The following is a 24,004-nucleotide window of genomic DNA, read 5'->3' as shown; positions in this document are numbered from 1 at the left end:
TGAATTATACTTTTGGTTACCCTCTAGCACTTTGCTATCATAGTCCTGCTGTTTTTGATTATTAAAAGAAGAAAACCAGCAAGAACGAGAGGAAAAATAAACCATAAAGAAAAAACCTCAGTTTGAGAACTTCACACGTGTGAGTTCAAAAATGCATTGTAGTCATAGAATCCAATAAAATTTATTGTAATCCACTCCATCTGCTGCATTTTTTAAATCACACATGTGAAGGTATCATTCTGAGTTTTTTCTTTATGTTTTTGATATTGCTCTTTGCACAAAGGTATCTCTTGCTTTCCTGGCATAAAGGAGACAAAAAGTTGATGAAACTACTTAAAATCCTTGTTTCCATGTGTATATTATGTTAGTTGTTTGTGCATAGCTATCATGTGCAGAATTCTTTCCCCCTTGTTCTGCAGGCTTGAATAAAAAATTAGGTAACTGGAAAGGTTGGTCGAAGAGACTTTGGGTATGAAAGATTGATTCTGTATAAGCTTCTTTACACATTATGTCCCATATTTCAAAGATTTTCCTGGCTGAGGTGAGGGCTATTAAAAACATTAATTATTGTTTGTGTCTTTCGGCTTTTCCCAGTTAGGGGTCGCCACAGCGGAACTCCGGTCCGCTAATGATTGGTAGTGGATTTTTACGTACTGGGTTACCAGCCCTGATGCACAACCTTCAATGAAGGCATGCCCCATTCACGTATGCCTCCACACATTAATTATAAGTTAGCTAAATTTACAGGCTCAAAAGGAGACAGATTAATTTAATTCATAACAAAGCTGAAGTCCAAGGGGAAGGCTATCCATATCCTTGGAAGCCTAAGATTAATCCTTTCAGGAAAAGTTTGACTGCTTATTGTGATAATAATGGGGTATTCACAGAAATACAAGCTGTGATTGCTAACAGGTGGACCTTGTCAGAAGTGTGTGATAACCCTTTGTTAAAGAGAGCTGACACATACCATAGAATAATGGGAGCAGATGCCACTGGAGGTTCTGCTTGCCTAGAGGTGCACTAGACAGAGAATTGCTACCATTTTGCCATGAAAACTTCCTGGTATTTGTTTTTCTAGCCTTTTGCAGAATGACCACTTCTGCTGGTGAGCACTGACTCCTGAGAGGGATGAAACTGGCATTATCTGTTGATGCTTTCCAAAGATCCCTTTGCTGAGCTATGAGGGAGCACTACCTCAGAAGTGATTTAGAGGCTTTTTGTGCTCATTTGGATGAATTGAGAGAATCATTACTGCCTTGGTCAGAAGGGCAATAATAAATAAGCATTATATAAACAGTTTGGCTCAGTTCTAGTTAAAAATTATTGACATATCCTTTAGAACTGAAAACAATTGGAAAAAAAAACATCAATCAAGTCAGATTCTTGTTTGTAACTGTATTCTTTATAACTAAAACAAAATAACAGCTGAACTGAATGCCTTTACCACATGTTATTTATAAATATTTCTTTTAAACATTCATTAAAGAAACATGTACCTATAAACAAATAGCAATCAAGCCAATTACAAATCACAGTGAAAAAAATATAATGAGTAACAGAAAATAATACAATGTGATGAAAATAGAAAATACAAGAACGCTGTTGAAAACAGAAGAGAATTCTGTAGGAATAGGAAAATATAAAGAGATTTCAAATAAAGTACAAAGGGACATATAATATTCTTAATATTACCAGTAAATTACCTGTAAATGTTTCAGTAAATATATCTATATATCAATAATGGATAAATAAATACAAACATACATAAACAGAAAGTATCAAAAATGTATTCAAAAGCATCTTCCTTATGTTAACCAATGGCTTACACATACACCTACTTAAGCGTCAAGTAGATAGTTCATAAGGACACTTCTTTGAAAATAAACCTCAATGACTATCTTTGCTTCTTTTCCGCATCTTCTCCTCCTCACCCCAGCCATAAAGATGTCTGTCTGTGGGTTCATGTTAAATGAACGAAAAGACAGTCAGAATGACGAGATCACATCACCAACAACGTACACCGAAACTACAGATCACCGACGCCCAATTCGTAGATTCTGAGAACACCGACACACACCCCAACGACACTTGAAGAACACGTACAGATATTGAATGTAGCCGATCCCAATACAGTACAAACTGCAGCAGATAATGTGCTGCATTCAGAGTGGTTACAAATCAGCAGAGGAAGTACTGAAACACATCCCTAGAGACACATTAACGGAGTGTAAACACACAAACCATCACCGTACTAAACAACAGGTATTCCCGGGAGATACACGACCTAGATGTGACAGTACATGGCCCTACATTCAACGTTTCAATAGCTTGGCTAGGACTGTAACAAAGTTAACATGGCTGTAAGACTCCTGATTATCTAAAATAGTCCTGAATTGTGCATGTCTCTTCAGTAACTGCCGTTGTTTCGGGGACAAGGGGATTCCAGTCTCCGTGAGATTCCTAAACCCGTCAACCCTGTCCTGTTCTCTCGTGAGAACATTTAATAATACAGCTAGGACAGTTCCCCTGCCATTGAGCAAGCACTTCAACCTCCTATGCCAGGCTTCCATGCTATTTTGAGTCCTAGGGAGGAAAAGCTGATTCAACTCAGAAATTTCCAGAATGACACTGGAAACAATGGAGGGAACCGCATCATAGAGGTGGTACGGGTACTGAACTTTCTCAGCTTACCATAAATATACCACTCAGAGAAGTAATGAAACAACTCTGTCCCCTGTGGTGGAAACACATCCCTCAATTGTGACGTTTCACGTCCCTTTCATTCAGAAATGCTAGCGCTATCAGGCTTTTAACATGTAGTTGAAAGGACATATCACTATTGTATAGTGAACACAATCCTAGTTGCTGTACCTTACGCCATATGTTTTGGCCAAAATGGAAAAGACAGCCTTTAGATGCAACCCCATTCACATTCAGCCTGATACTCTTCATGGTGGCGATTTCATAATAAGACAGCACATACTTTACAGATGGTTCAAACCTATTGTCAGACATCAGATTGAAAATAGCATGCCACATGTAATTATATGCCTTCAATGATTTTTTTCAACATTAGGCAATACACCAGTGGAATGGCCTTACTATAACTCCCAAAGTTGACTAAGCCGTGGACGCTGGACAGTTGTCTGCAGCGCATACTCTTGGAAAAGAAGGTATCATCCATTAGCCAGATTGTGGCTTTGCTGAGGTCATATACATTGTTTATGGTAATGAATACAACTACTGTAGTGCCAGTACTGACATCAGACAGAGTTTTGCTAGTGAATATTCCACTTTTCAAAGGGAACTTTTGGAAATCTATAGTGTTTAACGATGGACTTTCGTCTCTTTCTGATAGGAACACTTTACGGCGTACACGGCTGACTTGTTGCAGCAAAGCTTTCCTACCCGGTACGTCATGAATGATTGCCAGGGATGTGGAAGCTAGGGCGTCGTTCACAACAAGGCATGGATTATCCCTACTAAGTCTAGCTCTATCCTTCACATCACTGCTGACAATATACTTTTGTACTTCCCTGGGTTCACCTGCATGATTATGCTGGACTGACTTTTCCAGCCGTTCACCATTGGCAACCACAGTTGTTACGGCCCTACCTCTACAATTGCCTGTGATTTTGTATTTGCATCCCCAGTACCTTTTATTCTGCCGGCTTCTCTCACAGTGATAGAGAAAGCCTTCGATTACAAGCATGTCTCTGCTGCGTTGGGACTGTACGGTGGGATTATACATTGCCTATTACACCAGGACCGTTCATGTGGAACCCGTCCATTGTTTTGTGTAAGTGGTACAGAGTACATAGTGTACGGTTTGCTATCATTGTTTATAGGGATTTTGGCAGCAGTTTACTGAATGTTTCTGCTTGTGGTTTGGGCGCATACTGTATGGTCATGCAGTTGAGGTTCTGGGAAGTGGTTTGTCGTTGACATGAGCTTTCGGTGACATGGTCTCGTCGTTCTGACTGTCGTTGAAATGGCGTTTCGTTCATTTAACATGAACCCGTCTGTACATCCCAATCCACAAAAAGCACAGGTGTTAACTGAGATTCTTTGCCTTGGGATTGTACTTTAGTTTATATCTTTACCTTTTAGTTTTTATGTTGCGCCAGTAATTTTCATATAGTTCTTAGCCCTAGTCATAGCCATTTGCTGACTTCAGGGCATCCGTATTTTCCCATATTTGGATGATTACCTAATTTCATCTCACACTGTCCAAGACATATTAGCAGTTCCTTAGGTCATTATTTATCTTTTCAGCAGTATGGTTTTAAAACCTGAGGGAGTCTTGTTTAAACCCCTCTCATAGGTTATTATTTCTAGGGTATCTCCTAGACACCTCTCTACCCACTACACAGTTAATTCCAAAATATCATCTTTTTAGCTTCACTACTTGAATATGGCCCATCAAAACATATCCACAACAAGAGAAGTTCCTCAGAATACTAGGATACATGACTTTGTCAGTTCTAATTGACAAATCCAAGTTAAATTTATTTGAAATTATTCCTAATTTGCCAGACTACACATAAGTAAAATCCAGCAATACCGCAGATCTGTCTGAGTCTATCAGTTTCATTCCAGAAACCTGCTGCAACACAATTCTGTGGATGTAAAACCACAGGACTTTATGAACAAAATTTAAGTTAAGAATGCTTGTCTCTATCAATGAAAGACTTCACCATAACTACACATCCAGAGGGTAGGTACACTTAACAGTAGCTTGAGTATGCAGAGTTGTTATGGCAGTTAAAACCAATGCCATTGCCAAACCAGGAATAAATGAAAGTGTTTCATTCACTACTTTATTTAAACTTTGTGCAGCTAAGCTGTAATTTAAATTTGCTTAAATTGATGTACAAATATTTATTTTATCTAACTGTGGTATACGTGTCTTTAAATTCTTAACTGTATTTTATTATGTCATGTGACTATTTGCTCTTATACCACCATCTGGATGTGTACTTCTAATGAAGTCTTTTATTGACAGAATCACTTAAGTTTTGTAAATAAAGATCCGACGTTGTTAACCTTCATTTATTCCTTACTGATGGGTGTTGGTTCCATCCTCAGAACCGAGTCGGCTGTTATAACAAGCTCGGGCCAGCCAAAAAACTCTCGAGCTAAGTCTTATCCATAGTGCCCCTCTCTATATTACCTCAGATCTCATTTGCTGCGTACAAACTAAGACGTGTCAAGCCAGCTGTCAGCTAAGCCCTTTAACCTTTCAAAATTGCCTCTTGTTTTTGGGTGTTTTTTATTTATATTGTTAGCTTATTGTTAGTCACATATTTACGTTTAGTTGTGTGAGTGTACCTCTCTTTCTCCCTTCTCCTTTACCAAGTTTTTGGTACTCTTTGTACCATTGCTGGTACAGACCCTTACATCTAAGGTATTTTCCATTACCATTGTTGATATTCCTCTTTCCCTGTCTTTCTTAAAAAAAAAAAAACTCCTTTCTTCTACTTGTTCGATGACTGTGTTTCCTTGATTTTGTGTTTGATTTTGTGCTGTAATTGTGTTTGAATTGTATTCCTGTTTGGCCTAGTATGTGTGAGAAAAAGGGCACAACCAGTTTTAAGTGCTGTGATCAGTGCGACAGGAAGATGCCTAATGTGAACAGTCATACATCACGTGTCTACTGCCTGGGGGTGCTACACCTTTCTGTGAAACCACCTTGTGAGATTTGCAAGGCTTTTAGTTCCCGCACACTTGTGGAACATAAAAACAAACTTATGTTGAAGGGTCTCCTTAAATCTCCTTTCATGGAGGGTATTTCTGAGATGGAAGGTTCATCTCTTTCAAAGAAAGAACATAAAAAGAGGAACACGTCCTTACCCTCCTCTCCTGACATGAGTGAACCTAAATCATCAGAACTGAAACCTAAGATTCCTAAATTGGCACCAACACCTTTGGCACTGGGGCCTCAATCCCCCCAATATGGTTCCGTACTAAGTTCCGGCACCTTAGCAGCCTACTACAGTGCTGACTTCAGCACCTCCTCCACAGACTTCGACACCAATACAGACACCGATACTGACTTCTGTTTTGGCACCAAAAATAGTTATCCCAATGCCGGTCACTTCCCCCCTACCTGTACTTCATGCTGGTCCTTCAACCTTGGTGCCAAAAGGAGAAATAATGCCTGAGACTTGATATTCCCCTTTGATGGATCCGTTCCTTGGTCAGCAATGCAGTCCTTTCCTAGAGCATGCTGACTCCCCATCGAGGATATCCACCCATTCTTCCTGGAGCCTTTTCAGAACTGGATATAGTGAGGCTTGTGGATCAGCACCTAGTGGCCAGAGGTTTACAACACCTTCCAAATCCTCCCTTCCACCCAGAACCAAGGATTTTTCTCCACTGACTCCTACATACTTTCCTCTTCAACCTCCCTGGAGGTATTGGAGCCTTCGACACCAATGCCAATCCCAGTTCCAGATTCTTTGGTTCCATTGGTAGATCTTACCATGGCTCTGGAGCCTACCCTTTGGTTTTCAGCCCATTCTGAGCTCGACCTTCCTTGGGTTCAACTGGTCTGTTGGCACCATGCGCCCTAGTATGGCGCTTGTTGTTTCCTTGGCCCTGTCTACTACGGTTCCGGTTGCTTTGGCGGAACCAGTTCATCCCATGGCTCCTCTACTGGGAGTGAGTTCATCAGAGTGGGGTGTGACCCCGGTCCCAAGGTTGTCATTCTCGGTTCTGGGCTCCCATCCCTCTTTGGGTGGACCTGCTTTCCAGGTGATGGAGAGGGCGCTTGCCTTGGTGGGCTCTTAGCTGGTACCCTTGGTGCTGGAGACCCATATCTTCCTCTCCTCTGAACCACAGTTGACACAGCCCACTACTCAAGGACATCGGGCATGGGAGCTTCAAAGCATCCTTCCACAAGGCACCCATTCTGCAGAGTCCTCCTCAGATGCCCCACACTGAGAAGGTATCTTACAAGAGATCATGCAAGAGGAAGCACGTAGATTCCCCTAAAGAATCTTTCACCAAAGAAACAGACTACAGTGAAGGAGAAGGGTCCCCACAGTCACCCGCTGAAGATGTCTCCTTCAGAAGCATACTGGAGATCTTTAAGCAGTGGGGGGACTGGAAGTTCACCACCCCTTCCTCAGAGGAGTCTGTATTCTTGCAGGCTTTCTGTGCCCTGACCTTTACTTCCTGGGTGGCCCCACTTGCAGATGACCTGGTACAGCTCATAGTGCAGTGTGCATGGAAGAATCCAGATACCATTGAACCTATCCCCTGGAGACCAGACAAAATTCTTTCTCCTCCAGAAGACATGCCAAACTGGTCCAAGGCCTGCCCGCAGATGCTATGGTTGTGGCACCGGCCACTAAGAAAGAGCTAGCCGAGGAGAGCTCTACTGTCCCTCCCCCAAACAGGGAGTTTTGGGTGAAAGACAGACTTGAGAACTGAGTGTTCTTTTCAGTGATCTTTGCCATTCAGTCCCTGAACTACCTGGCACACACCACCCAGCTTCAGAAAGATCTAATCTCAGAACTTTCAGAATCACTTGCAGGAGCAGTCACTGATGGGGTACGTGGTAAATTTGCCTCACAGCTTGCCATCCTGGAATCTATTTCTAGCTCCTCCATGTGGTTGATTTCTATTCTACTGAGGGGGCAGCTAGAGCAGCGGGTGCAGGCATTGTCACGAGAAATCTCGCCTGGATGCGCCTATGTGATTTTTGCAGATCCCTTTAAGTCTTCCTTCCTTTGGTCCTATGGTAAAAGACACGTTAGCCAGGTGTGTAAAGGACAGGAAGACTTGTCTGTGGTTGGCGTACATTTTTCCACTCCCCAATGATCCTATTCCAGGAATCAGAAGAGTGGGAAAATGTGGTACAAGAAATCCCAGAGTCCTTTTGACAACACACATGGTGAGTTTTCCCGCCGGGAGCAGAAGGGGGAACTCAACCGGAAGATGCTCCTTCAGAGGCAGAGGGGGTAAGTGTAATGAGGGATCCAGAGATTCCTTCTCTGGATAACCCTATCAGCGCTCTTGAGGAGCAGCCCGATTGCTTGCCTCTGGAAGCAGTTGGGGGACAACTTTCACTGCACCACCTTGCCTGGCAAATGATAACCACAGAACTTTGGGTGCAGACGATAGTTACCAGAGGTTACCACATCCCTTTTGACCTTTACCCAAGTTAGTTGACACATATTCCTGATGTTCCACCCAGTCAATGGGAAGTAGCAGCTCAAGAAATCCAAAAACTGCTCCAAAACAGGGTCATCCAAACAGTCCCACCAGACCAGATAGGATCCGGATTCTACTCAAGGTTATTTTTAGTGCCAAAAAAGACAGGAGACTGGAGGCCAATCCTGGACCTCAGCATCCTAAACAAATTTATCAAACAAATGAAATTCTGGATGGTCACAGTTCAGTCTATACTTCCTTTTCTGGAGAAAGACGATTGGATGTGCTCAATAGATCTTCAGGGCGCATATTACTACAGAAAAATGGACAAATGCTCCAGAAGATTCCTCCACTTCTGGCTGGGAGCCAGTCACTACCAATTACGAGCACTGCCCTTTGGTCTCTCTACAGCCCCCAGAGTGTTCACCAAATGCAGGGCAGTGGTAATAGTTCACTTGAGACTGTGAGGATTCCGGGTGTTTCCTTACTTAGACAATTGGATCCTCACAACCCTAACCAAGCATCTACTGGTTTCAGCCACTCACTTTGCCCTACGACTATAGGAACACTTAGGGATAACAGTAAACAAGGAGAAATGCCACTTGACTCCTTCTCAAAGAATAGAGTTCATAGGAGCAAGTTTTGATAATCTTGCCAAGTCTCCCTCCCACTTCACAGACTGGAAAGACTCCGCTCTCAATTCTGGGTGATACTCTGTCAGGAGAAAGCTCCGACTCAGGCAATCTTGCAACTATTAGTGTCAGTGGCAGCTTTAATAACAATAGTTCCACTAGCAAGACTGTACACAAGACTCCTACATTGGCTTTTGATAATGCAGTGATCCCATTTGACTCATCCCATGGCTTTTCAAATCAGGATACCAAATCGGTGCATGCAAGATTTAATTTGATGGTTGAAGCCAGAAGAGCACCTATGGAGTCACCCCGTCTCCTACCCTCAACCCAGAGCCACAGTGACCACGGATGCCTCCCTCATTGGGTGGGGGGTATTTCCAGGGAAGGGCAGTCCAAACCACTTGGTCAACTTTAGAGGCCAACCTGCATATCAGTGTTCTAGAACTAAGGGCAGTGCTTCTAGCATTTCAAGCATTTCAATCTGTTCTACCTTCAGGAACGATTGCCATCCAGTCCGACAACATGTCAGTAGTCTGTTGCATCAACAAGCAAGGAGGGTCAAGTCCTAGTCATTGTGTCAAGAGACCATGAGAACTTGGCAATGGGTGATGGCTTCTAACTGCTTTCTGTTAGCAATGCACATTCCCGGGGATTCCAACGTGATTGCAGACAAATTGAGCAGGTGCATTCTCCTGCCTCACAAGTGGTCCTTCAATCCTGTTGTAGCAGTGGAGATCTTTAGGCACTGAGGCCAGCTTTGCTGTGATCTGTTCATGTCTCCTGCAAATCACAAATGCAGCAGCTACTTTGCCCTAATTCCCCCACAGGGGGAGTCCCCGAGGGACACTCTGTTGCATGATTGGCCCACAGGACTTCTTTATGCATACACCCCTTCCTCAGATCCCACAATTTTTGAAGAAACCTCTATGGTTGAAAAACAAAGTAATCCTCGTTGCACCCTACTGGTCCCATCAAATTTGGTTTCCCTTCCTTTGGCCTTACCTACTGCATCAACCTTGGATTCTGAATCCAACTCCAGAACTGCTGTCACACTAACAGTGGTTGATTCATTCGAACATATCAAGCCTCAGGCTGACTGCTTGGCTCCTCCACTTCCAGTAATTGCCAGGCAAAACAACCTCTCCTCACTTATACATCACATTCTTCTGGCTTCCCATAAACCATCCACCAAGAAACTTTATCTAAGTAGGTGGAAGAGATTCATTTTTTGGTCTCATAAAAATGGAATTAAACCTTTTTCAGCTCTGCTTTCTGCAGTGCTAGACTACTTATCTAGCCTTCTGCATTTAGTGGCTGCAGCATCAACTATTCAAGTACATTTGGCTGCAATCTCCAATTTTCATAATGGTTTGAGGACTCTTCCTTAATTTCGCACCATCTCTGCAAAACCTTTTTGAAAGGAGTTGCGCAAATTAGACCCCCCTTCAAACCACCGATCGAGCACTGGAATTTAACTTTAGCTCTTCCATCCTTAATTCATCCTCCCTTTTAGTCAGCTGCCAACTGCAATCTAAAATTTTTATCCTGGAAGACTTTGTTCTTGGTGGCCATTACCTCAGCAACATGCATTTCAGAGTTGCAAGCTTTGTGCATAAAACATTCTTACATAAGGACAGAGTATCACTTCTGACTACCCCTTCCTTTTTACCCAAAGTTATTTCAGATTTGACTATTAATCAGACCATAAATCTACCAGTCATATTTCCAAATTTTTCTAAGAAAGAAGAATATGCACTACATTTGCTTGAAGTGCATAGGCAGTTGCATTTTATCTAGACAGAACTAAGTCATTACGAAAATCTGATCAATTATCCATGTCATTCTCAAGACCAAGACTGGGGAGACCGGTGTCCAAAGTTATCTTGCCTAAATGGTTGAGAGACTGTATTTGTTTCATTTACTGACAGAACAAAGCCTCATTGCTATCCAGTGTCAAAGCACATTCCACAAAATCAGTTGCAACGTCTGTTGCTTTCCATGTAAGAGCTTCTGTGGATGACATTTGTGTAGCAGCGACATGGTCTACCCCTCATACTTTTATCACTCATTACAAATTGGATATGGTCTCCAGGGGGAGAGCTTCCTTTGGTGCAATGGTACTCAGGAACATTCTTCCATAGGGCCTCCCAGGAAACAAAGTAGCTAGGGACTCTGCCTCATCAATAAGGAATGAATGAAGATTAACAACATCAGATAAAGAAATTATGTTCTTACCATAATGTTTCATCTGTGTTGTTGATCTTCATTCATTCATTACAGCCCACCCACCATCCCCCTCCAAAAGACTCCTGAAGGTTTGGATATGGTCCTATCTATGATAAGGAAGTTGATCAGATAAAGCCTCCACTTTTCTTTCCTGTCCTTACTGGCAAACTCGATCTGAGGTAATTTAGAGAGGGGCACTATGAGTAAGACTTAGCTCAAGAGTTTTTTGGCTGGTGTGAGCTTGTTATAACAGCCGAATCAGTTCCGAGGAAGGAACCGACACCCCATCAGTAATGAATGAATGAAGATCAACAACACAGATGGAACGTTATGGTAAGAACATAACTTCTTTTTTTTTTGTGGTTTTGTACCTGTGGAGTTGTTGCAGTATGTTTTTGGATTCTTGGTTTATAATTTATTGCATTTTGATCTTTTTTTGATTTCCAGCATCTTCATCCTTTATTCTTTCAAATTTCAGTGCTCAATTTCTTCAAGAAAGAACTTGTGATAGGCCAATCAGGTCTTGCTAAATACAGGCCACTCATTTTCTCCCCTTCTTCCTGCTCATTCAGTCATGACACTTTGGACTTTGCATGGGGGACAGTCTCTCAAGGCATCAAGATTCAGGCCATATAGATGGCTGTAATAAAAGCTATCCAAGCTCTGAATCAGTTATGGAGTCCTCACTCCCTGTTTCCCTGTTAGTGATGTGGTGTATAACAGACAATTGGGGATAAAGTCATACTCCCATACAGACTAACCATGCTTATCTGGGAACTGGCAATAAAGACCACCCGCACTTACAGGTCACTTACATTCCTTCAGACCAGAACACAATCCCAAACACTTTGAGCAGATCCAGGATAGATGCTCACAAGTGGATGCTATACCCAAAGGTCTTCTAGAAGATTGTCAACCTGTGAGGATCTATTTCTCTGTTATCTCAACAGAAAATTAAACCAGTTTTTTTTCCCATGGACAAGAATGTTACTCTTTGTCATCCACTCTTTCCCTTGATATGCAAAGTCTTTCTTAGGATCAAGACAGACTTGCCAAAGATGCTTTTGTTAACTCTCATTTAGCACAGATAACTTGGCTCTCCCTTATCATGCATCTGGCCAGTTGTAATTTAAAAGAAAATGTCCTCACAGAATGGAATTGCTTACACAGAACAAGGGATCCCTAATTCCTAATCTCCGTCTGATAGTATGGATGATATTTTTTCCATGTAGGCACCTTTTTCTGAGAACATACAGCAAGTATTAAAGGGGGACTAGAAAATCAGCTACTGTAAAATCATGGTTTGCCAAATGGAAAAGATTTTCTAGTTGGTGCTGTAAAAGAGAACAGGATCTGTCCCATGCGGGGGCTCTTCTGGTCCTTCGGCACTTGTACCAGTTGCTGAACTCAGATCTAGTGTACACTTCTATAAAAGTACACCTTTCAGCTGTTTCTGCTTGTTTGCCTTTGAATCTCCACCATTCTTACCTATTCCAAGTTAAACATTTTTAAAAGATTTTATGTATTACACCACCTAGGAAACAAGTGGCACCTCCCTAGGATCTTAAGTTTGTACTGAAAAAGTTACTTCTCTATCCCCTTTTGAACTTGCGGACAGTTCTTTGAAATTTCTGACTTGGAAGGTTGGTTTGCTTATTGACCTGACTTCAGATGGGTATCTACATTAGAGGCCTTAATGTTTACGCAAACTTTTCTGTTTTTCTACAAGGGCATGTTGAGTCTTACAACCAACCCTTCCTTTATGCCAAAGGTTGTTTCTGAGTTTACTTTAAATCACAACATTCATTTCCCTGAATTTTATCCAGAACCCCAAAACAGCGAAGAAATAATCTGCATACTTTGAATGTCCATACCCCGTTGAGATTATAGTTGGACAGGGCCAAAGATTTTAGGAAATCTAACCAACTTTTTGTTTCCTTTGATGGGAAACAGCAAACCATTTTCAGGTAGCTGATTCAGGCAATCTAAGTTTCTTACTTTCACCATGGTATAAGCCATCCTCATAAAGTCAAAGCTTACTCCACCAAAGCTATGGCTAGTTCTGCAGATTTTTGGAAAAGGTGGACTCGGTCTATCCTAGAAAGAGAGCTACATGGTATTCTGCATATACCTTTACTAGACACTACAAGCTTGACTCAGTCAATACAGCTAGAGCAGAATTTGCAAAATTCATACCACAAAGACTTCTAGACTCTGGTCTTTCTCCATCCAGCATTTCCTGCTAAGTTATTGCAGTTGTTTCATATAATTACAGCTGCTGCAGCAGTGATCTAATGATGAACATAGTGCAGTTGTGTAAGCTAATTTAGCTTAACAGCAGTTGTTGGACTAAATCACTGGTGCAGTATTAGCACCTTCCCACCTTCTTTCTTTCTTTCTTTCTTTCTTTCTTTCTTTCTTTCTTTCTTTCTTTCTTTCTTTCTTTCTTTCTTTCTTTCTTTCTTTCCTTCATTGCTTCCTTCCTTCTTTTTCTCCTGTGCTTCCCAGGCCAGGGTGGGGTACGCTACTTTATCTGTGCCCCCCCCGACATGATATGACATGGCAGGCTTTAGTGGTTTTGACTAAATTGTTAAGAGCTTCAGGCATCAGCCTCCCCTTTGGGCAAGAAAGCTCTGATTTTGGTTTGCCCATACATCCCTTTTATACCAACACATTCTCTAATGCTAAGAGCATTTGAACAGTGCATGAGAAAGGAGCCCCCAAGGCTTTGTAGACTTTCCAAATGTCCAGTCTTTGGCAGGATAGATCCCATATAGTTACAGCTACAACAGCAAGGATCGATTCAAATATCTACTTTTACTGTAAGTAACTTAGACAGCTGTACTTTATCTGAGATTAACTGAGCTTTGTGCTCTGAATGTATTCATTCTGTGAAGCAATGCTGTCACTTTAGGTTTAACGCATCTAAGATACCTGCTATTCTAACTGTTTGACAAAAATCCTAGGAAGTATATATTTTTTGGGAGGGGGATAAAATCAGCTTATAGCAGGTTAGTCTGAGTTCATTGTTCATTATTTTAAATTTGGTTCAAAGTTTGTATTTCACTTCCGCTATGAATGATCAATGCACAGTTGACCAACAATTCCTTATTCACGACAGATTGTCAGTACAGACCCCTACAATCTTAAAGGCTTTCTGAGGCAAGTGATAAGGGGCATGCACTACACACTACTTATGCGGACCTTACCAAGGCCTTTGACACTAACCCTATGCTGATAGTTTTGAGACAAACTCTCCCAACTCACCATTAACCCATACATACTTTTCTGGATAGATCACTGGCAATCTGATGTAACCTATGCCTTTAAATTCAGAAGTGTTTGCTGTAGACAGAAAAGCATCACCAGTGGTGTAACACAGGGCTCTGTCCTAGATCCCTTCTCTTTGATATATCCTCCTCTGGTGTGAAACCTGATATGACTGTACTATGGCTAGGGCCAGCCAAGTTTGCTAATGATTATAAACTGGGGGCAGTCATCAAGTCCCATTCTTATCAGACTAGTTCACAAGCCTCAAGACTAGTTATTTTTTGCAGAAGGTTAATCCTACTGCTGTCACCAAATCCTTTCCGATAACCTTCCAGTAGATCACAGAGCATTAAGGCTGGTCTACCAGTGAATGGGAGAGGCTAACTATATGTGTTTTTTCTTTCTTTCTTTCTTTCTTTCTTTCTTTCTTTCTTTAAGTGAAGAAGCACAAAGGGCCTTCTTTGACCTGGAAATAACACAAGAAAAGAACTGTAAGAAATTAAAGTCTGAGATTTTGACCCACATCAGAGTCACCCTGTCATCTGGATCTAACAATTTCACTCTTGGGCCTAGACATTTGAGAAGTCAGCAAGGTCACAGATGATTGCTCTGATACATGTTGCCTTGAAATTGCTAATTGCTGAAGTCAGAATGAAAATAAAGCCCCAGAATCATGGAAGTGGTTCTTATGGCTTAACAGTAGATTAGCCAGGGTAACCCAACCACAACAGTGCAGTTGATAGACTTGGCTTGGAAAGTATGTGGTAGTGGCTATGTTGCCAAAAGGTGTATCAAAGAAACCTCACCAGGTGATCACACCACAGAAGTTTGTTAAGACTGTTTTGAAAGGTTAGGAATTAGGTTAAAAGCTGCCTGTCCACAAAGACATCTTGAAATAATCCACATATAGAAATGGGACACAGAATAGACTAGATAGAATGAAATGTTATAAATGTCATCAGCTTTGGACATACAGACAGAAACTGTACTATGGCAGTCGAACGTATTCAATTTGATACCTGTGCTTTTAAAATATTTTCTGTACACTAATGTTATAGAATTCTGCTAACTGCAAACTTTTAGACATTCAGAAATGTGCTGTGTAGCTAGAGAGTAAACCCTGCATGCATTAATTGATTCAGTGAGCAAGGTGGCCCTGATAAATAAAACTCTACTTCTGGCCATGAACATAAACACATTTGGAAATGGAGGAACTGAATGTATGCATGATTACAAAATGTGCTACCCTACAGCTAAAACAGAAATGTGTACCTTACTTAGAACAGTGAGGCACTATGTAGGGGTAATATCCAGCTTGGCATATGATATGGACAAGGTTAATAGGTATATACTAGGCTAATGACCACCAGGGGCTTTATAAGCCTAGCCATGCAACCTAACCCAGTTATGTGCACTTATAACATGTGCGTCTATTATTGGTAGGGGGTATGTTTGTTTGGGGGGTATATTAGTTAGGAAGTTGCTAAAAAGTTATGTGTGGGGTATATATTGGAGAATGTTACATGCTGGCCTCTGACTATAAAAGAAATTAAGGCCAGCTCAGGGATGAATTTATGATCACCCATCCAATGTTAATCAGAGAATGTTTACTGTTGGCCTCTGTCTATAAAACACATGGGGACCAGCCTGGGGATGAATTTGCAATTTCACATCCTGAGGTCAAGCTAACATTTGAATAAGGTTAGGGATGGACTCTATTTTTCATGGATGGGGGGCCTATTCTAGAGCAGGGATATTCTTTGAGTCCCAAGAGAACACAGGGAGTGGGAGTAGGATCATAGGTATTTATTTAGCATGTAGTCCAGGAGACCATTAAGGAGCCTAGACCAAATTCACTTTGTCCCAAAGCACTGCCTGATTAAGTGACTTCCTCAAGTTTACGCAGTAGGCAAATGAATGTTGAGGGACTCAAATCCTGTACCATAGGAAATAGCTTATAGCCTTAATCCTCTGTGCTAACTGCCAGATTAATGAAAACTATTGTAGACAGGATAGCCTTTTCAGAAACAGACCTGGATGATATCCAAGAGAAGTGAGTCCCAGAAACCACACAACCTGCTTTATTAAGAGAGGATACTGATCAAAAAATATCCAGGTCAAAAAGCTCTGAAAAAAGTGAGTGGTAAATAGACTTAAATATGAGCTGCCTTCTCATTAAAAAGGCACAGTGAGATGATCCTATCATGAGAGGCCAGAAATTATATCCAGGTAGTGAATGAGTATACTGTCCCCACAGACATAGCCCCCTATTTTCCATACTTTGAAAGAACAAATGAACTTATCTACACGGTAAACAAAAACGGGAAGAAAAGAATACTAGCAAAAACTCTCATACTTCAACCTTTCTGAGAAATAGTTTTAAAACTGGTATGCAGACAGATCTTGAGTTACACATTTGGAAATAGAAAAAAATATAAGGGAAGAATTCTGAGAAGGTTCTATTGGCCGGGGGTTTTTGTGGCCCCTGAACAATTTTGCGCTTCTTGCCCTGAATATTTATTTATGTACTTATTTTATGTTTTGTTGACCTGGTTAGTCCAAGTAGGTCAGTGGCCTCTTTTCTGGACAGACTTAAGGTAGTTTTCCTACTAACAAGGGGAAATTTGGCCATGACAGTGGGGAAGTTTTTCTACTGTTTCTCTAGATAGCTCCAAAGGCCTGCTGCTAGACAGGGAACAGCAAACTTGGTAGAAGTGCAAGCAAATATCTTGGAAATGGAAAATAATGAAGTAAAAGTAACAGTGGTATCACAAGGAGGCATAGATAATGACAAACTGGTGTGGATGATCGATAAGACTGAGCTGAATGATGATTCTGTGATTTCCTGGGGAGAAATTATGAAGTTGTGTGTAGAAGTTTCCAAAGGAAATGTTGATAATGTGGATGCAAACTTTTTTACAGATGTTGTACAGACAGGTTTTAATAAATGAAGAGTTGGAAAAATAATGTAGTGGTATAGAAAGAAGGGTGGTGGTAGAAAAACAAGTAGCAGATTAGAAAGGATATGAGGATTGTGGGGTACTGCAAGCTGAGAATGCATGCAGGTCATATGCAGCTGGGGCTACAGGTAGACAGGAGTCAGTGGAAAGACCTTGGCTTAACTTCAGAGAAAAAGTAGTCACTGTCTGAAAAGAACTAAAAGTGAGCAGCCAATAAACATATACATGCTTCGGGGTACTGTTTTAACAACTCTGTACCACTGTGAATGAGGTTAGAGCTTTAAGACATTTTGACACGAAGACATTCTGTGAAGTAATTTTTTAAACTTTTTTAGTTTATAAATGAATGTGTCATAAAATGTTTTTATGCACCATGGAAGGACTTTGTATTTATAAATATAAATATGCAGCTTAAAAATGATAGTTAAATTTAAAACTTTTTTATTTGACTGTTGTCAAACTGTTTATGAAACAAAAAACTAAAAAATGAACTTAGGCTGGGATTCAAAAATGTTTCCCTACACTCATGTAAATTGTTTTGGCAAACGGAAACAGTTTACACAAATGTGGGAATGCAATTCAGTGACCTGTTTAGGTGCAATGAGGAAAGAACTTATGGTTGACTAACTTACATTTGCATTTGCATGTCTCTGAATCAAGTGGTATTACAGCTGGTGCTAATTGGCACTTTCCAATGGTAATCAACATTGGCACAGGCACTCCCCTTATTCACTCTCTCTGTCATACACACACACACACACACACACACACACACACACACACACACACACACACACACACACACACACACACACACACACACACACACACACACACACCTCAGCTGTTCCTGATTTTACAGAATATCCATGATTTTACCTCTTATATTTACCTGTCCCTTGTAAATCGTGGATGATTATGGTGAGTCAATAATACCAGAAATTAGAGGTTCATACTTATTGTTGTTTGCAAAACCCATAAATCTTTTGATGCTCATCATTCTTACTGCTGCAGTAGCCTTTTGTATGTATGGATTGTATCCTGTCCAGGATACAACAACTGGTCAGCTTCATGAAGCTGTGGCTTGCACCCACACCTACACTCTAGCTGCTGACTGGCAGGCCCATTTGAGGGAAATCAATAGTAAGACTGTAGACTTCAGTATTTTCTTGCCATCTCAAGAGGAAGCAGCTCTGAAGCTTCACAGGAGCAGCAATCAGTTTCAAGCTTCATTTCTGGTAGATAAGCCCCCACAGTGGAATCCTTCCACACAGAAAGTATTGTTCTTTTAAGAAAATATTTCTTTATTTTATGAGTGTTTTCCCTTTATGAAACCCAGTATTTTTTTTTACAATATCATACATTTTCTCTCAGGGACTGTTGTTTTTAACATAGTACTTTTTTTTTTTACTCCTGGGGGCTAATTTATGCAGTAAATATGTACTCCTTTTGAAAACATTGAGCTGTTTCTGCATGTTTTAACAATTAGTAGATGTTTTTCAGGGCAGAAAAATATTTTATGTTCAATGAATGTATACAGTTTGTGACAACTTACCTGCTGTATTTCTGTCAGTGCATTTCGTTGAAAAGTTCTTCATTACTGACAGGGGTTTTTGTGTACTGCTTGTGCTTATTTACTTTTGAAATGGGACTGCGCAGGGAAAAGTAAGTGTGTGTGCGCCACTTGTGAACACTTGTTACCTTCCAAATGACTTGTTCCAGCAGAGCTTAGTGGCAAACTTCTTCCTCACCTATGGCATAGAATGGATACTTACTCTGGTCCTCAGTCATTAGTAGGTGACTCTGTAGTGGCCAGCTGTTGTTACTGAGACCACTCATTTGCTTTTCTGGTTTTCTTTGGTGTAGACCCTTCAGCCACCATGGATCAGGGTTCAGCCATGTCTTCTGCAGCTGTTCCAGTGTCTGTTCTGTACATGGGAGAACCATCTTATTTATGTCTCCTAGTTAGTCTTCTTACAGGATAGTCCATGCAAACAAAAAACAGAAGGTTAGACATTGCTGGTGTGAAGGCATGGTAGTTCTTCATAAAGATGATTTTCTTACCTTAAACAGGCAATTATTACAGGCTGTTAATCCTAGTACTCAGAAATCTTACCAGTGGGTAAAGTCATTAAAAAAAATTCCTTAGAAACGTTTGTCAGATGATTATGACATTGACTGAGACAGGGCTTCATCTCTTGGAGATTCCCAAGCCCAAAACTCTTATTCTAAGGAAAGATGGTCCTCTCCACCTCCCTTGGGAGAATTTTAATTTTCACAGAATATTTCCAGCATGAATGAGTTATTTTTTTTTCTTTGTAGGAAACAGTAGGCATTCCTGTTGAAATGAGGAGATATTATGATATGTTTCCAGTGAATGTACCTCATTCTACACTCATCCCTCCTATTTTGCCAGCCTTGGAGGATGTGTTAATACTGCCTATAATAACCTTGACTGTCAACCATCAGTGTTTAATAAGGCAGATAGACTTTACAGAATACCTCAAGTTAGCAAATTTATAACCAACTGCCATTTTGACCAGTTCAGCAGCTAAAACAGACTTGTAGTTAATACTAATTCTTCCCCTCTGGATAAAAAAGTAAAGTATCGGACAGATGTGGTAAGAGAATTTTCTCTTTGTCTGATTTAATATACTGACTTCTTAACTACCAAGCACATATGTGGCAGTTTATCATTGGTTGTCTAGACTGAGCAAATATTATGCACATTTCCTTCAAAAGGTAGCTCCTTTCTGGAATCCTATTATTTTGAATCTGTCCCAAGTATCTAAACTTGCTTTGAAGAGTGTATATGATTTTGCAGATACTGTGTCTAGGGCCACTGCTACTGCTACAGTTTTGAGAAGGTATACCTTGGTATTCAACCAAAAGTTTGTAGATGAAGCAAAAGTCTAAAATGCTAAATTTGAGGAAATAGGTAAACTAATTCAGAGACTGTCTAAAATTTTTCATGTCCCCCATTACAAATCGCCCAATTCCTATACTCCTTTTAAAAGGCAAAACAAGCAGTCTCTGAGATCTCCTGTAAAACAAGGAGCAAAAAAGAGATGACAGGAGAGGAACAACAAAAAACGGGAATCCTTTCAAAAAAATACAGTCTAATACTTCAGAATGACTATGCCAGCAATTTGTCCCCAACTCACCCATCCTGCTCTCATCTCTATAATTCTGATCCAGGAGCTGGCTTTCTACATTTCCCCTTTGTCAACAGATAATATCAGACTCTTTGGTGATGAAAGTGGTTCAGGAGGGTTGCAATTGGCACTGGATACAAATACCTTATTCCAGTGAATACCGCCCCACCCTCCAAACCAAACAGTGTTTCCTCAAGTTCTTCAACACTTAATGTCCTTAGGATTCATAGAACCAGTGCCTTTAGATCAAAGGTGGAGTGGTTTATATTCCAGAATATTTCTGGTTCCAAAGAAAGAGCTTTCATGGAAACCATTTCTAGATCTTTCATTTCTCAGCCTGTTTGTGAAAGTGCCAATATTCATAATTTTGACCTTTTAGAGTATGTTACCTCTCATTCTTCCAGGGTGTTTATAGTACCATTTAGATCTAAAGGATGTTTATCATGTCCTGTTTGCCACAGGCTTCAAGAAATTTCTCAGATTCTCTGAGTCTAGGTCACATTATCAGTTTCTACATTACCTTTGTGTTATTTACAGCTCCAACGGTAATTACAAAGTGTCTAGCTCCAATGATAGTTAATTGCAGACTGCAAAGCTTTCACATATTTTCTTATTTAGACACCTTACATTTCTTTGCAAGGACTTTTGCCAGATGTCACGAGTCCTTAACATGGGTTTTGTTTCTTCTTACCAGTGTGGATTTCCAGATAAATGTGAAAAAAATCCTCATTAACTCAATCATACAGGATTATGTTTCTGGGCTGCCTTATAGACATTTATCAGCAGAAAGCTTTTCTTACCCAGGGAAAGGTGGATTTTTATCTTGAAACTTTCCTGAGCGTCTCCATTCAGTTTCAAGATTTTTGCAAGAGAATATCTCATGGCTTCTATTATTCTTATAATTTCCTCTCACCAGGTAACAAATGAGAAAAAAAATCATTGGCTTTAAAAAAAACACATGGACCCAGCAATATCATCCTCTGGAATGTCAGATTCCAGTTTTGAGCTTTGTCAAAAAGGAACTAATAAATGGCCTAAATCATTTTCTCCTTCTATTCTAAGTAAACCCATAACTACAGATGTCTCAGATTTTGCCTGGGGAGCAGTTTCTATAAGGACAAAAATATAAAGCCTGTGGAACTCTTCAGACGGACCAAAGCATGTAAAATGCCAAAGAGATGTTGGCCGTGAACCATACCTTAAAATCTCTTCATCATCTGTGATACTTGGAACCTCAGCAAATGGTTACAGACAACACCACAGTGATGTGCTACATAAACAAACAGGAGGGGTAATAAGCCCTCTGTGCAGGCTGGCTGTGATGGCTTGGGAGGTAGCTCTACAGCACTCCTTAACCCTTCAAACATCTTACATTTTGTCAGAACAAAATCTAGTAGCAAACAAATTGAGCAGAGTCGGGACAGATCCTTATAAATGAAAACTGAACAGCAATTGATTCAGTTGTGGGGATCACCTCAGATAGATTTGTTTGCCTCTTTTCAAAACAAACAACTTCAATTCTGCATCAGGACTCTTTTCAGGCAAGCCTGAAAAACAGATACATTCTCATTCTAGTGGTCAGTGATGTTTCTTTATGCATTTCTAACCTTTCCACTGATAGAAATGGCCATGGACAATTATGGCAAGCTTCCTCATAGACTAGATCTACTCACACAAGACAAGAGAAGTTTGGTATACCCCAGTCCCAAACAATTTCAGCATTGCCTGGATGACTCATTTTTGATACCTTAAGACACCTCTTTCAGGAGGTAGTGCAGCAGGTACTAAAGGAGGCAAGAAAACCTGCTAATACGAAATCTTATATTGACAAGTGGAAAAGAATTTCCAGTTGATGTCTACCCAACAACTAGGGAACTATCAAGGATTATGCACAAGTGGTCCTTAAATATTTTTCTGAGTTACTTTCCTTTGGCCTCTCTGTCAAGGTTCATCTTGCAGCCATTACAGCACGTCTGCCTGTGGATCCTCTCCTTTTACTCTGATTTTGGTAAAACAGTATCTGAAGGGAGTTTTGCATTTTAGGAATTCTAGAAAACAAGAGGCTCATTCTTGGGATCTTAACTTTGTGTTGGAAAAGTTAACTATGTCTCCCTTTGAACCTGCTCATCAGGCTGACTTGGCCAACTTAAGGTTCTTTACACGGAAGACTGTACTTCTTATTACTCTGACAATTGCAAGAAGAGTATCTGAGTTGTAAACTCCCATGGTGGGTGAACCCCATCTGGTCTTCCATAGAGATAACATCATATCAAGAACAAATCATTATTTTTTGCCCAAAGTTGTTAGAGAGTTTACTTTCAATCAAGCTGTCGATCCCCTAGTGTTCTATCCAGATCCTTAGAACCAGAGAGAAATAATTTTACATATTCTGGACATGCATAAGCAGCTCGGGTACTGTCTTGACAAAACTAAGTCACAAATGGCCATTCTTTCTGAAATCTCCATTATAACATCAAACGCTTTCATGTTTTCATGATTTAACTCAATGTGTCCTGCAAGAGTAATTGTCAGAAAGCAGAGTTCTTGTGTATCCTGTAAGAGTACACTTGTCTTTACAGAAGACTTCCCTTTACTCCTGAAACAAATGTATTTGTCACTGTTTACAAAGTCTAATTTTCAAAGGTCTAGTAAATGTACATACATAAAACTAAGGCAGCATGATATCATCTACAAGGTGGCATGATATGCAAAACATTACAGTGAAACAGTTAGAATGGGATGTTTACAACTGAAGTTATTGAGGCATGTTTATAAAAAGCTATGAAAAAATATGACATTTTCATGTTTACATTAATAATGCAAAACAGTGTGATATTGTTTTGTTGGGGTGGTGTATTCAAGCAGTGTGTGTTAGTAAAAATTACATTAAAACATAGTGGGTAATGTCAAGACATTCTGAGATATAATTGCTATTTTGGTAAAACAGTTATGATTATTACTTATATTTTCATAACCACATTAATTTCGTAAAAAATGTGTGGCCTACAGTTGAACAGCTGGTGCCATCTTATACAAAACATTAAGGCATACATCTTGGACACTTACAAAGATATAGCATTTTGTTTGACCATAACATTAGTATTTTTGGTAAACAAAATACATTTTTTTCTTTCATAAATCTGCAATATAAAATCAGCATCTACAGACATACCTTTGATACTACTACCAGTGTATAGCCCATTGTCTAACAAAGCAATATCATATTTTACATTTTTTCTAAAGCAAATAATTTTCAGACATTATAAATCTACTGAAATGTGTTTCAGTAGAAGATTTTAGAGAAAAGCCCTCAGGAAGCAAATGGTTTCCTGATGTAGAAAATCTCAGGAAGCAAATATGTTAATTTGTTTAGGATTAAATTAGTTAATTATACTTATGCCTGAGCAAGTACCTTTTCCAAAACTCTGCACTGTCACCCCTATAGTCTTCTTAATTATTACCTCTTTTCAGTTTCTAAAAAGTTTTATATCTTTCAGTCATATTACATTAGCTTCTATTTCTTCATAGGTTAATAAGTGTATACTAGGCTAATGGGCCTTTTTAATCCTAGATATATATCCCAAATGTATCTGACAAG

General features: G+C 40.1%; 1 protein-coding gene across 1 annotated transcript in view; it reads left to right on the top strand.

Annotated features, from left to right (window-relative positions):
• DNAH14 (dynein axonemal heavy chain 14) overlaps positions 1-24,004 on the top strand; it is a 2,550,346-nt gene that overhangs the window by 1,077,186 nt on the left and 1,449,156 nt on the right. The gene's annotated exons all lie outside the window — the stretch shown is intronic.

This window comes from Protopterus annectens, chromosome 1.part2 (assembly GCF_019279795.1).
Source record: "Protopterus annectens isolate FY-2018-M chromosome 1.part2, PAN1.0, whole genome shotgun sequence".
In the NCBI taxonomy this organism is placed as follows: Eukaryota; Metazoa; Chordata; order Ceratodontiformes; family Protopteridae; genus Protopterus; species Protopterus annectens.
The sequence above is the reverse complement of the archived record's forward strand: the minus strand, read 5'-3'. Positions and strand labels throughout refer to the sequence as shown.